This window comes from Gopherus evgoodei, unplaced genomic scaffold, assembly GCF_007399415.2.
Source record: "Gopherus evgoodei ecotype Sinaloan lineage unplaced genomic scaffold, rGopEvg1_v1.p scaffold_253_arrow_ctg1, whole genome shotgun sequence".
NCBI lineage: Eukaryota > Metazoa > Chordata > Testudines > Testudinidae > Gopherus > Gopherus evgoodei.
The window spans coordinates 22,547-35,455 of record NW_022059916.1 but is presented as its reverse complement, the minus strand read 5'-3'; the positions used below and the strand labels follow the sequence as shown (position 1 = coordinate 35,455).

The 12,909-nt window shown below is 43.3% G+C and overlaps 1 pseudogene; it reads left to right on the top strand.

Moving 5' to 3' along the window:
* The first annotated feature begins 2,822 nt into the window (after positions 1–2,822).
* On the top strand, positions 2,823–5,937 carry LOC115640223 (annotated as a pseudogene).
* Positions 5,938–12,909: the final 6,972 nt, after the last annotated feature.

Here is a 12,909-nt window from a genome sequence, read left to right as displayed (position 1 = left end):
AAATTGACTGTCACTTGGATGCATACGATAACCCAAGCCTCAATGCTCTGATTCTCAGGTACAATATATCATTGCTCAAGGGCTGACACAGCACAATGTTACTGGAAGCTTGTTACAGAGAGTGAACTCCAGGGTTTGTCCCAGGGGGAACAAGACAGTATTTAAACAACTCTTGAGAACCAGCTCCTAGCCTTGGAGTCAGCTAAGGATAAGTTCTTTGCTTCGCCCCCACTGATAACCCAACACACGTTGAGGAGTTTCACTGCTCCAGGTAAAAAATATTGGATCTCCTTGGATGCTGTATTCCAGAGACAGAAAGACTAGATAGACTAAGCAAAGAGAAAATCACAGATCAGAATGATCTCACCATATTTATGATCTGTGCTTAAAAGCAGGTGAGTTGATTCATATTTTTATTCCTTTTAAATTTGTGTATCCTTTTCATTTCAAAGGACCAGATTCTGCCCCTCTTATCTAGGGGTGAGTCTCTTCAGTTCTATTGACTTCTGCCTGGCTGAAGCAGTCTGCTCACATAGACTCGGTTACAGCACAGGGATCATGGTTGGCAAAACTGAGTCGCCCAGCTCTCTCTTTCTCAAGGCAGCACTGAAATAGCTGAGAGCAGGGTGGGTGGGTGGGTGTGTGTGTGTGTGGTCGGTCAGGGGAAGGGCACTCTCTGGAAAATGCTCTTGGAATTGAATTTCCCTGTGCACAGAATCTGCCTGTGTTGACATTCAGGTTCTAGTACAAGGTCCATCTCTCTGCTTAGGCATTTGTCTCATGAGCTGATAATGGAGGAAAGGTTCAGTTTCTCTCTAGATTTGTATGGGGACAAACATAATTTTAACATTGGACAGAACATTGATTTCATTGCCTTTTCCATTAATAACTGATGTCAAAATAGCCATTCACTTCCAGGAGGGCAGGATAACTTATCTACTGTATGTACAGCCTGATATTCAGACATGCAGAAAATTGAGTCAAAAATCCCAATTGAGTTGGAGTTTAAGTGACTTAGGAGCAAAAGTCCCATTGATTTTCTATCAGGTCGCTCTTTTCAAAATGATGTCACTATATCGATACAATGTTTGATGGTCACATTCATTTCTTCTTAATAGTGTCTCTCATAACCTTCTCATAAACAAACTAGAGAAATACAACCTAGATGGAGCTAGCATAAAACGTGGACATAGCTGGCTGGGAAACAGTTCCCAGAGAGTAGTTTTCAGTGGTTTACAGTCATGTTGGAAGGGTATAACTAGTGGTGTCCTGCAGGGATCGGTTCTTGGTTTGGTTTGGATAATGCATAGAGAGTACACTGATAAAGCTTGAGGATAATTCCAAACTGGGAGGGGTTGCAAGTGCATTGGAGGCTAGGATTATAATTCAAAATGATCTGAACAAACTGGAGAAATGGTCTGAAGAAAACAGGATGAAATTAAATAAGGGCAAATGCAAAGTACTAAACTTAGGAAGGAACAATCAGTTGCACACATACAAAATGGGAAATGACTCCCAAGGAAGGAGTACTGTGGATTGGGATCTAGGGCTCGTAGTGCATCACAAGTGAAGTACAAGACAACAGTGTAACACTGTTGCAAATGAAAAGCATCATTCTGGAATGTATTAGCAGGAGTGATGTAAGTGAGACACGAGAAGTAATTCTTCCACTCTATTCCACAATGATTAGACCTCAACTGGAGTACTGTGTCCAATTCTGGGTGCCACATTTCAGGAAAGATATAGACAAATTGGAAAAAGTCCAGAAAAGAGGAACTAAAAAAGAGCAACAAAAAAAAAGTTATTACTAGAAGGAGGGAGAAAAATTGTTTTTCTTAACCTCTGGTAATAGGACAAGAAGCAATGGCCTAAAATTGAGGCAAGGATGGAAAACTTCTTAATTGTCAGGGTGATTAAGCACTGGAATAAATTGCCTAGGGAGATTGCGGAATCTCCATCTTTGGAGATTTTTAAGAGCAGGTTGGACAAACACCTGTCAGGGATGGTCTAGATAATACATAGTGCTGCCTTGAGTTCAGGGGACTGGACTAGATGACCTCTCGAGGTCCCAACCAGTTCTGTGATTCTTCTTCTTCTTGAAAAATCCTAATGATTGTAATAGGTAAGAATCCAATTATGTACTACAGATATTAATTTGTGTTTTCAACAAAATAGTCTAGAACAACTGACAGACTGTAATTATTTTTATAGATTTGGCTAGATGTCCAGCTATTGTAAATTGGCCATAGTTTCATTGCAACCAGTCTGCCCCATCCCATGCTTGTGTGACAGAGCTGTAGCTCTACTGAAGTCATAAGGCCAGATTGCAGATAGAGAATAAATTCCTCTATAGCCTGGTGGCTTGAACACTCACCCCACATACAGAAGACCAAGTATCCAGTAAGCCTGCTCTGCCTCTTTTATGATGTACCCACAGAGGTACAGCTTCAAGAGGAGAGACTGAAGGAGCCCCACATCAGACAAACCCTTCGTCAGAGCCGAGCAGGGTATTTGTGAATACCTGTAGGACCTTATTCTGGGACTTAGGCATGTAAAGTGGTGGCTCGGTGCCCAAGTCTTTTTGTGTATCCAGCCTAATTTGTCTATTTCAAACACACAAATACCATATCTCTTTCTCTCTCTCTCTCTCTCTCTAAATTTAGTATAGTTAAAACACACATTTTACAGAATGGAATAGGACTCTCTTTACATTCAGCCTATGGAACAGATGATCTCCACATACTATTTTAATTTATTTGTATGATAGGTGTTAATTTCATTTTCTTTCTCGTCTTCCAGGTCACAGATTTCCTGAATAACTGACAATGAAAAATCAAACCACAGTGACCGAATTTATCCTCCTGGGACTTTCCAGTGACCCACAGATGCAGATTTTCCTCTTTCTCCTTTTTTTAGATATTTACGTAATCACTCTGGGTGGTAATATAGTGATCATGGTGGTGATAAGAGCTGATTCTCACCTTCACACCCCTATGTACATCTTTCTCTTCCATTTATCCTTTGTTGATATCTGCTAATCCTCAGTCACGGTGCCTAAAATGCTGATGAACTTCCTAGCAGAGCACAAAACTATTTCTGTCAATGGCTGCATTGCCCAGATGTTCTTCTTTTTCCTCTCAGCTGGTGCAGAAATTTTCATTCTCTCAGACATGGCTTATGACTGCTATGCTGCCATCTGTGATCCATTACATTACGTGCAGACAATGAGCAAAGGAATCTGTGTTCAGCTGGTAAGTGGTGCATGGACCATGGGCTTCTTCTATGCCCTTCTTAACACAGTTTTTGCCCTCAAGTTGCATTTCTGTGGCCCAATCAAATCAACCATTTCAGCTGTGAGCTCCCGCCTCTGTTACAACTGTCCTGCACTGACACCCTCACCAATCAAGTGGTGCTTCTTACTTCTGCTGTGATATTTGGGTTGAGCTCCTTCCTCCTTACCCTGATCTCCCACATTCACATCATCTCCACCATCCTTCTCTACCTGCAGCTCTCACCTTATTGTGGTTGGCTTGTTGTATGTGACAAGTTTTCTCCAGTACACAAAACCCAGCTCAGTCTCCTCCGTGGTTCTGGATGAAATATTCTCCATCCAGTACAGCATCTTGACCCCCATGTTAAACCCCATCATCTACAGCCTGAAAAACAAGGAGGTGAAAACGACTCTAAGGAATATATTGGAGAAATTCAGGCTCTCTCAGTTAGTGTTGATTTTCTCTTTTTTTGAAAGTCAGAAAACATAGATTTGTGGGTAACTAGTGTATGAGACATTCTCAGCTCAGATAATTGAATGACATTTTGGTCAAAATCCTCCACAGATCCAGTGCATTTCCATTGAAGTCAATTGTCCAGATCCTTATCATGTGTAAATCAGCATATCTCCATTGGAACCAATGGGTGCTGGAGTTAGACCCACAAAGGGTCTTGAACAAGAGAAATTGAGAGATATCCCATAACGCAGTGGCCAAAGCATGCACCTGGGAGGGGACAGATCTCTGTTTCAATCATTTCTCCTCATCAGACACTTGAAGCGGGGGTCTCCCACATTTGAGATAAGTACCATAACCACTGGGATAAAAGTCTTGCTGGAGCTCCTCTTCCTAATTCTGTCTTCTTGTTTCCACAAAATCAAATGGATATAACTGGCCATGAACAAATTCAGGCTGGAAATTAGAGAAAAGTTTCTCACCCTCAGAAGGGTGAGGTTCTGGAACAAACTTCTAATAGGAGCTGTAGGGATACATAAATTAATTAGTTTTAAGAAAGTGTTGGATAAAATTATGATGGTGTGACGGTGTGGGGGGCAGGGCTCAGCAACCCTGGTGCTTACTTCTGGTTTATGTCTTATGTTTCTAAAGGACATGCTTCAGGGTTTCAGCCGGACACCACGGTTCATGAAGGAATCCTTCCTTCTCCCACCAATGTATTCTGAGAGGTTGGGTTTTTTTTTTCTTCTTCCTCTGAAGCATCAGGGATGGCCACGGTTGGAGATAGGATCTTGGATGGGATGAGCCAAGGCTCTGAGGTGTTACTAAGTTTTCTCTCTCTCAGAAGTTTGCCTACACTGTTCTTGCTCACATAGTCAGGGACTAACTGATTGAAAATTAGCTAAGGACACAAAAACTAAGTGCACTTTTTTAAGTACATTGGAAGCAGGAAGCCAGACAAACAATCAGATCAGTGAGGCCATTGGATGATCAAGATGCTAAAGGAGCACTCAGGAAAGACATTGCTGTTGTGGAGAAGCTAAATGAATTCTTTGCATTAGTCTTCACTTCAGAGGATGGGAGGGAGATCCCTTCAGCTTAGATGATAAATTAGAGGAACTGTCCCATACTGATAGAGGAGGTTTTGGAAGAAATTGATAAATTAAATAGTAATTAGTCATGAGGACCAGATGGTATTCATCCTAGAGTCCTGAAGAAACTCAGATATGAAATTGCTGAACTCCTTCTTTTCCTTACAGTCATGAAATCTATCAATCATTTTACAAGCACTTTCTCCCAAAATTGCCTTCCACCTTCAGATTTGCAACCACTTCCACCCTGTTGGTTAGAAGCAAGTGAAAAATGGCCCCGCAGCCACACCTTTCACCCCCACTCTGACCCCCACACCCCAGAAAAGCCCTTACTCCCACTTTGGCCCTACCTGCCTATCTAGGTTTTGCAGTCCTGAGATCCCAAATGGGGCCATTGCAGAGTAATAGGTCACATCCATAGACTCTTATTGTATACGTGTGGGGGGTTATTGTTTGGTTTTTTGTTTTCAGAAAACCTAAGAAGCCAATTGCACTGAAACACTCAGTTCAGCCTACATAAGCAATGAAGATTTACTCTGGTTGTTAGAGATTGTTGGGATTTTAAAGCATTGTAAGAGAGGTGCTCAAATCCTTTTAATTCTCCCAATGACTTTAAAACCCTAAACCAGACAAAGACTCTTATTTCTATTTATTTGAAGATAAGACCCCATGGGTCCAAGAACCCAGGTCTGCAGAGGTATTAGTCACTTAACCACTCCAAAATGCTATACAGCAGTAGGTGTAACCAGCCTGCATGCAAGTTCCCATGACTGTGGTGGAGACAGACCATAGGAAGTTCCACATCAAGGGTTTGATAGGCAGCAGCCCCATGGCTCCTGACTGGCTCCCTGCCCTATATAAACCCAAGGGCTGCTCCAGGCAACAGTATGGATCTTCTGTAGTTGCTCTGACTGTTCTGGCTCTATGTTCTTGAACTCCTGGCTTGACTGTGGCTTGTTTTGGACTTTGCCTCCTGATTTAGACCCTGAAACATGACTTGGAGTCTGATACACAGTATTGACTCTGGCCTGGAACTGCCTATGAACTCCTTGGCTACCCCGAGCCTCAGGTTTGCCCCTTGACCCTGATTGCCCTTTTTGAGTTCCTGAAATTGATAGTCTTCCAAATATCCCATGGAACTGGGGAGTGGTGTAGCTCATAGGGCTAGCTTGCCTTTAGTATATTCAGTGCCTTACCTTCCTAATATTTAGCTATTTTCATTATGTTCAGCTATAATGCAAGAAATGTACAGGCCTGTATCCTGTAAGATATTAGCTGAAGCATTAGTTAGCAGAAGTGTGGTCAAGTAGGCTGTAACCCTTGGCACAGATCAACCATTACCTTTAGGTTTTGGGAACTAGGAAGAGCTTGCTCAATGGCAGGAGTTAGAATGGTCCAGTAAGTGTTGCCATGGAGGGATAGTTCAGTGGTTTGAGCATTAGCCTCTTCTCCACCCCTAAATCTAGGGTTGTGAGCTCAATCCTTGAGATGGCCCCCTAGGGATCTAGTAGCAAAAATCAGTACTTGGCCTTGCTAGTGAAGGCAGTGGGCGGGACTTGATGACCTTCTGAGATCCCTTCCAGTTCTAGGAGATAGGTATATCCAGTTACTATTATTAACTGCTAATCTGCTTAAGCAAGGAGTGATGGGTTTGGTGATGAGCTGTAATGGTTGTTACATGTATTAATATATTAACGTATAGGAGAAAGACACCTCAATATTAGCAAGATAAAGAAATACAAATAAGTCAAAGTGGGGGGAATCCTACTGAATATGTATTAGATATAATTGTGTCAGTGTAACACAGTGGTTCTCAAACTTTTGTATTGGTCACCTCTGAGTGTGACCTCCCCTTATAAATTAAAAACAATTTGTAAAAAATATTTAACACTCGTATCTTGGAGGTGGAGTGCCTTTTGAGGGTGGAGGCTGTCAGCTTGTGACATAGGTAATAACCACATGACATCCTCAGGTGGAGTTGGGGAGTCACGACACTCAGTTTCAGAACCTCTGGCATAACAAGTTATAGAAGTTGCATGCCAGTCTGTGGATGGCAGGAGAGAGAGATCTATCCCTTGGGAGGGACCAGAATGATGGTCAGTGGTGATGAGGATGAAGATAAAGGCTAATATTTCAGGTTGTTCTGCAAGTGATGGTGTGAGTATATGGATGTGCAGATGTACGTTCTGTAGTCTCTCTACCTACCTTACTAAATTAAAGTGTTTGTGACTTTGCTAAATGTAATAATGAACTATTTGTAAATGTAGAAGAGTTCCCATAGTGTGACTGTTGCACCTGTGCACATCAGTGTTCCCAACCATACAGTAATTTTAATAATACAGGTTTTGGAACAAGAACCTATCAACCCTAAAGAGAGAACTAGGATTTCTCAAGTGACCAATATAATTAATATATAACCTGGAAAGGTTGTGTAGAGTGATTTGGGTGTATTCTATAGGTCCCAGTCAGAGAGTGTGTGATGAAGTGGAAATTTTCTGTAATAATGTAATGAATGACATGCAAGACAGTGATTTATGTGACTAGGGATTGCTACCCAGTGGATGCAAAATGTTAAAAGTGTCTAGGGGCTGAGCAAGAGACATGGTGTGTGGGTGTGTGTGACGTCACCGTTTGGTGGGGTAGGAATGGGTCATTAAGGGCCATCTGGAACTGACTCATTTCAACAGAGGATCCAGGAAGACAATGGGACCCTCAGGGATTGAACAACTGACACCTGCCCATTGACAACTCCAGCAGGTGGAATATGTGAACTCAGCATGGGCCTGCAGGAGGAGGAGGAGGAGGAGGGGCCAAGAGTTGTCAGGTGGATGGTTTAAGGGCAGATCAGTAGCCCTCACCTAGGACTAACAGAGGGAGAGAGACAACAATGGATTCCATGGTAGCTTGGCTGGGTGGCACCCTGGCTGGACCAGGATGGACTGCAGGGTGTGCTTCTCTATACCAACACAAGGACTCACTGTGCAGAGCTCAGGGTGTGAAAGCCACAAGGATATAAAGAAAAGTGGGACCCTGTGGGGGTCTGACACACTGAAAGGGTTTCTCCAAGGGACTGTTCAAAAGTTGGGACATAGCATAGATCCTACAAGCCATAAAAGGTGAACAATAAATTAGGTAGCAGCCTACTTTAACTTACACCATTTTATACCCTCCTGGTAGGCCAGCCTACCAATCCACTCATCCTCTTGATATCTAACCACTTACCTATATGTATGCAGGCTGAGATTTTTCAAGGAGCCCAAGGGAGTTAGTTGACTGTCAACGGGATTTTGGAGTTAATCTCCATTGAAAATGTAAGATCACATCCAACTTGTCTCCCACAGACTCAGACTTTAATTATTCTCCTTAAGTTCTTTGCTTTGCGCTCTGTAAAGTTTTCTCAAATATAATCAGGCCTTCCTCCTTCTGAGCCAGTGGTCTTCCAACTTCTTCCAGTTCTGTACTGCTTCTTCCAATACTTCAGTCTCTCCAGTTCTTGGTTTTGAAAGTATTCCTCTCTCCAGGCCAGAAGGAAGATTACCATATCACCAGATTTCCAAAGTTAGATGCCTACTTGGATTTTCAAAAGCATCCAGGTACATAACTCCCTTTGAAGTCAATGGGAGCTAGGTACTCCTAGGCACTTAGCTGTGTCTTCAGTCACCAAAAGACCTTTAAAAATATGGCCCACAGACCTTTGGAGAACAGTGTATCACTGTTTGAGATCAACTGTGCTAGACAATAGATATTGGTTTCTTCCTTAACTGACAAGCTTGCATGAGCAAGATTTCTATCCAATGTACTTTTTTATAATACTCAAATCCTTAGGTTTGATCTCACCTTTTACTCAGGCCTTACTCCCTGTAAAACTCCCTCTGACTGAGTGAAAATTGCATTTTAATGCATGTTGGGTGCTTAACTCCCTTAGGCTTCTTTGAAAATCCCAGCCTCCATTGCTTTACATACACAAATCATAATTGCACTCTTCTCAGGCAGACCTTAAGGCAAACAACAAAACTAAACTGCAGGTGACATTTCTAGAAGTGCCTAAATATTTAGAGCACAAGTAAATGGGCCTTGGTTGACCAAGTTGCCTGAAAGAGGAGGTGGTGTCCCTTCTTCCAACCATTAGCCCAGTGTTCCTTACTGGTGTTCTGGAAGATCTGGGTTCAATTCCCCATTCTACCTGCTGTAGAGCAGGGACTGAAACTTTGACCTCCCAGCTGAAGGCCCTAAGCACCAGTATATAGATACACAGGGGTGGAGTTTTCTCAAGCTTTCCCATTGAAGCTATTCCACTTATATAAAATTCTTGGCTAGTCATTGGGATAAAATTACACTGTAGCTCAGTGTTAGGGGACTTCTTTGGTAGGTACAACTCATTGGGCCATTGAGAGTGTTTATATATGTGTGTGTGTGTATATATATATAGTTATTTATATGTTGTGGAACAGCTTCAATACTCCACAATACCTTATAGCCTAGATATTAAGGCACTTTCCTCAGAGATGGGAGAACTCACTTCACAACTCTGCCTCCACCCCCAGGTAGAGAGGGGAAGAGAACCATGATCCCTCACATGCAAGGATAGTGACCTGACCAATGGACTGAGACACAGGTGAGCTGGGTTCACTTCTGGACTGCACCAGTGACTTCTTAGGAGGGAGAGATAGCTCAGTAGTATGAGCATTGGTGTGCTAAATCCAGGATTGTGAGCTCAATCCCTGAGGGGACCATTTGGGGCAAAATTCTGTCCGGGGATTAGCCCTGCTTTGAGCAAGGGGTTAAACTAGATGACCTCCTAAGACTTGAGGGGTCCAAGTTTAAACTCTGCCTCCACTGCAGACTTACTTTGCAACCTTTAGCAAATCGCTTAGGGCCAGATTTTTTAAAAGGGATTTCAGTTCCTAATTCCCATAGAAATCAATGGGATTTATGTGGCCTAAATACCTTTAAAAAGCTGGGTTTAGTCTCCCTTTGCCTCTGTTTGTCACTTGTAACATGGAGGTAACAGAAGGAGTGTTGTAAGCAAGAGACAAGAAGTGATTCTTCTGCTCTACTCCGGGTTGATTAGGCCTCAACTGGAGTCTTGTGTCCAGTTCTGGGTGCCATTTTTCAGGAAAGATGTGGCCCAATTGCAGAGTCCAGAAAAGAGCAACAAAAACGTGTCATGTCTCCATGTGGCTTGCAGAAGCAGCAGCACATCCCCAATCCGGCTTCTATGCATAGGGAAAGCCAGGAGGCTCCACACACTGCCCATGCCCCAAGCACCATCCCTGCAACTCCCATTGGCTGGGAACCATGACTACTAGGAGCTTCAGGGGCGGTGCCTGCAGACAGTGCAGTTTGCCCATCCCGGGCTAAGGGCACACAGTGTTTGCAGTTACATGGACCATGATGTTAACCACCATCACTCTCTTGTTAAATCTTCAAACAAGCCCCTTTGGGCTTCCTCCCATTCTGCCCCCCACACTTGGGAGGAGCTCCCTGTAAACATCAGGAAAACGACCTCCTCAACCCAGGGACTGTTCGACTCTTTAATTATTCCCTGTCCAGCAGGCTTGGCAACTCCTTATGAACTTGCTGCTGTAATGTACCAGTTCTTTGCTGGGTACAGGTTGTGATCCCACAACATTCATCTTAGGCAACTCTTGTGAGCCTAGCCTGGCATGATTGATAATACCTCCTAGTGATTTTGCAGCATAGCCATGACCACTGTCTTTACACTTAGGGTGACCTCTTCATACACCTCAAAGCTCTCGAGTAGGATATCCCTATGGCATTCAGGCCTCAGATCAGGAACAGGGGCTGTCTTACAATCCTCTGCACAGAATATCATCTTGACAACGGCTTCAATGTTGTGATGCACTTTTAACCTGTTTATATGCTCAGTCTAAGGTGCATCCCTGCTGCAGGGCCTGTGTACATTGCAGGTAACAGCGTGACCCCTTCTCACCACCTGAGAAGGCCCCTCCCATCAGTTTTGCAATTTGTACTTTTCCATGAGGATTAACACCAGCAGCAGATCTCCTGCATCAAACGATTGCTCACAAGGAGAGCAGAACCCCCTTCATCCCATTGAGTTGGGACCAGGGCCAGATTGGTTAACCAAAACATCGGATAATCAGATGAGGGAGGGATTGCAACTGCTTTGGAGGACAGGGTCAAAATTCAAAACGATCTGCACAAATTGGAGAAATGGTCTGAGGTAAACAGGATGAAGATCAATAAAGATAAATGCAAAGTGCTCCACTTAGGAAGGAACAATCAGTTTTACACATACAGAATGGGAGGAGACTGTCTAGGAAGGAATATGGCAGAAAGAGATCTAGGGGTCATATTGGACCACACGCTTAATATGAGTCAACAGTGTGATACTGTTGCAAAAAAAGCAAATGTGATTCTGGGATGCATTAACAGGTGTGTTGTAAACAAGACACGAGAAGTCATTCTTCCGCTTTACTCTGCGCTGGTTAGGCCTCAACTGGAGTACTGTGTCCAGTTCTGGGCACTGCATTTCAAGAAAGATGTGGAGAAACTGGAGAGGGTCCAGAGAAGAGCAACGAGAGTGATTAAAGGTCTTGAGAACATGACCTATGAAGGAAGGCTAAAGGAATTGGGATTTTTTAGTTTGGAAAAGAGAAGACTGAGAGGGGACATGATAGCAGTTTTCAGGTATCTAAAAGGGTGTCATCAGGAGGAGGGAGAAAACTTGTTCACCTTAGCCTCCAATCATAGAACAAGAAGCAATGGACTTAAACTGCAGCAAGGTTTGCAGCACAGGTTGAACATTAGGAAAAAGTTCCTAACTGTCAGGGTAGTTAAACACTGGAATAGATTGCCTAGGGAAGTTGTGGAATCTCCATCTCTGGATATATTTAAGAGTAGGTTAAATAAATGTCTATTAGGGATGGTCTAGACAGTATTTGGTCCTGCCATGAGGGCAGGGGACTGGACTCGATGACCTCTCGAGGTCCGTTCCAGTCCTAGAGTCTATGAGTCTATGAATGGGAAAGTGCCTGGCTGCACCGCCATCTAGGGACCATAGGAGAGATTGCCCACTTCTGGACCTGTGTGCGCTGGTTGTTGGGTTAATACGGAGAACAGGATAAGAGAGGGTCAGATAAACAGGGTTCTACTGTATTGTGATCATCCCATTCTTTCCAAGCTGCTTGGCTGCTAGCGAGGCTTTGCATCACTATTCCAATCATGCTTGTAGGGAAACTTAATTTAGGCCCCTCCCTGTGAAAGGGAAAGTAAAAGTGAAGTGCTTCAGTAAGATCAACCTTACCAGAATGAAATGGTTCCATTTTTTGTTTCAAAAGGACATTTGGCTTCATAAATTTATTTTATTTTGGATGAGATTGTGCCTTTCATGTTTTCTGGCACACAAGCAGACAAGTTAGAGAATATATAAAATACTCTTGCTGGACGTTCACAAAGTCTCGCTAATTTGTTTCTTAGGAGCCAGAACAATCACACGTAAGAACCCAAAAATCAGAAGGAGAGAAAGCAGGCTAGTGCCTATAACAGAGAGGCACAACTCACCAAGTACCTGCTGATTGACTGCTGCTACGTCCCAATTGTGTGCTGCCCTACCAAGCTCCCTAGCATGCAAGCACGCCCAGGAACCCTGCCCAACACTTAAAGTCACAATATTCAATGTTAACACAACCACAAATACACCAGAGCATCAACATTTTCTGTTTTACAAGGTCTCTCCTTTTTTGGAATCCTTGTTTCTAAACATGCCACGAAGGATTTGTATGAAATTTCAGCGACTAATTATCATGTGGGTGGAATCATCATTAATGTGTAATCTAGGTAGCTAAGTTGTTGGCTTCTGTAGGAAATTTGTGAAAACAGGAGCACTGCCAAAGCCTCCCTCCCCCACATCCCTCCAAACACACATACAAACCACACATTTGCTGCCCACTGGTGCTGCCTGAGCAGTAGCCTTGTGACATAAGAGATAACCCACCACTCAGCACTCCCTCCCTCCGGTTCATTTTCATACTTGGGGAGAATGACTAGCACCCTGGCTGCCATGGCAACAGCTATTTTTGACAACTGGTTGCCCCCTTGTTACCAGAACA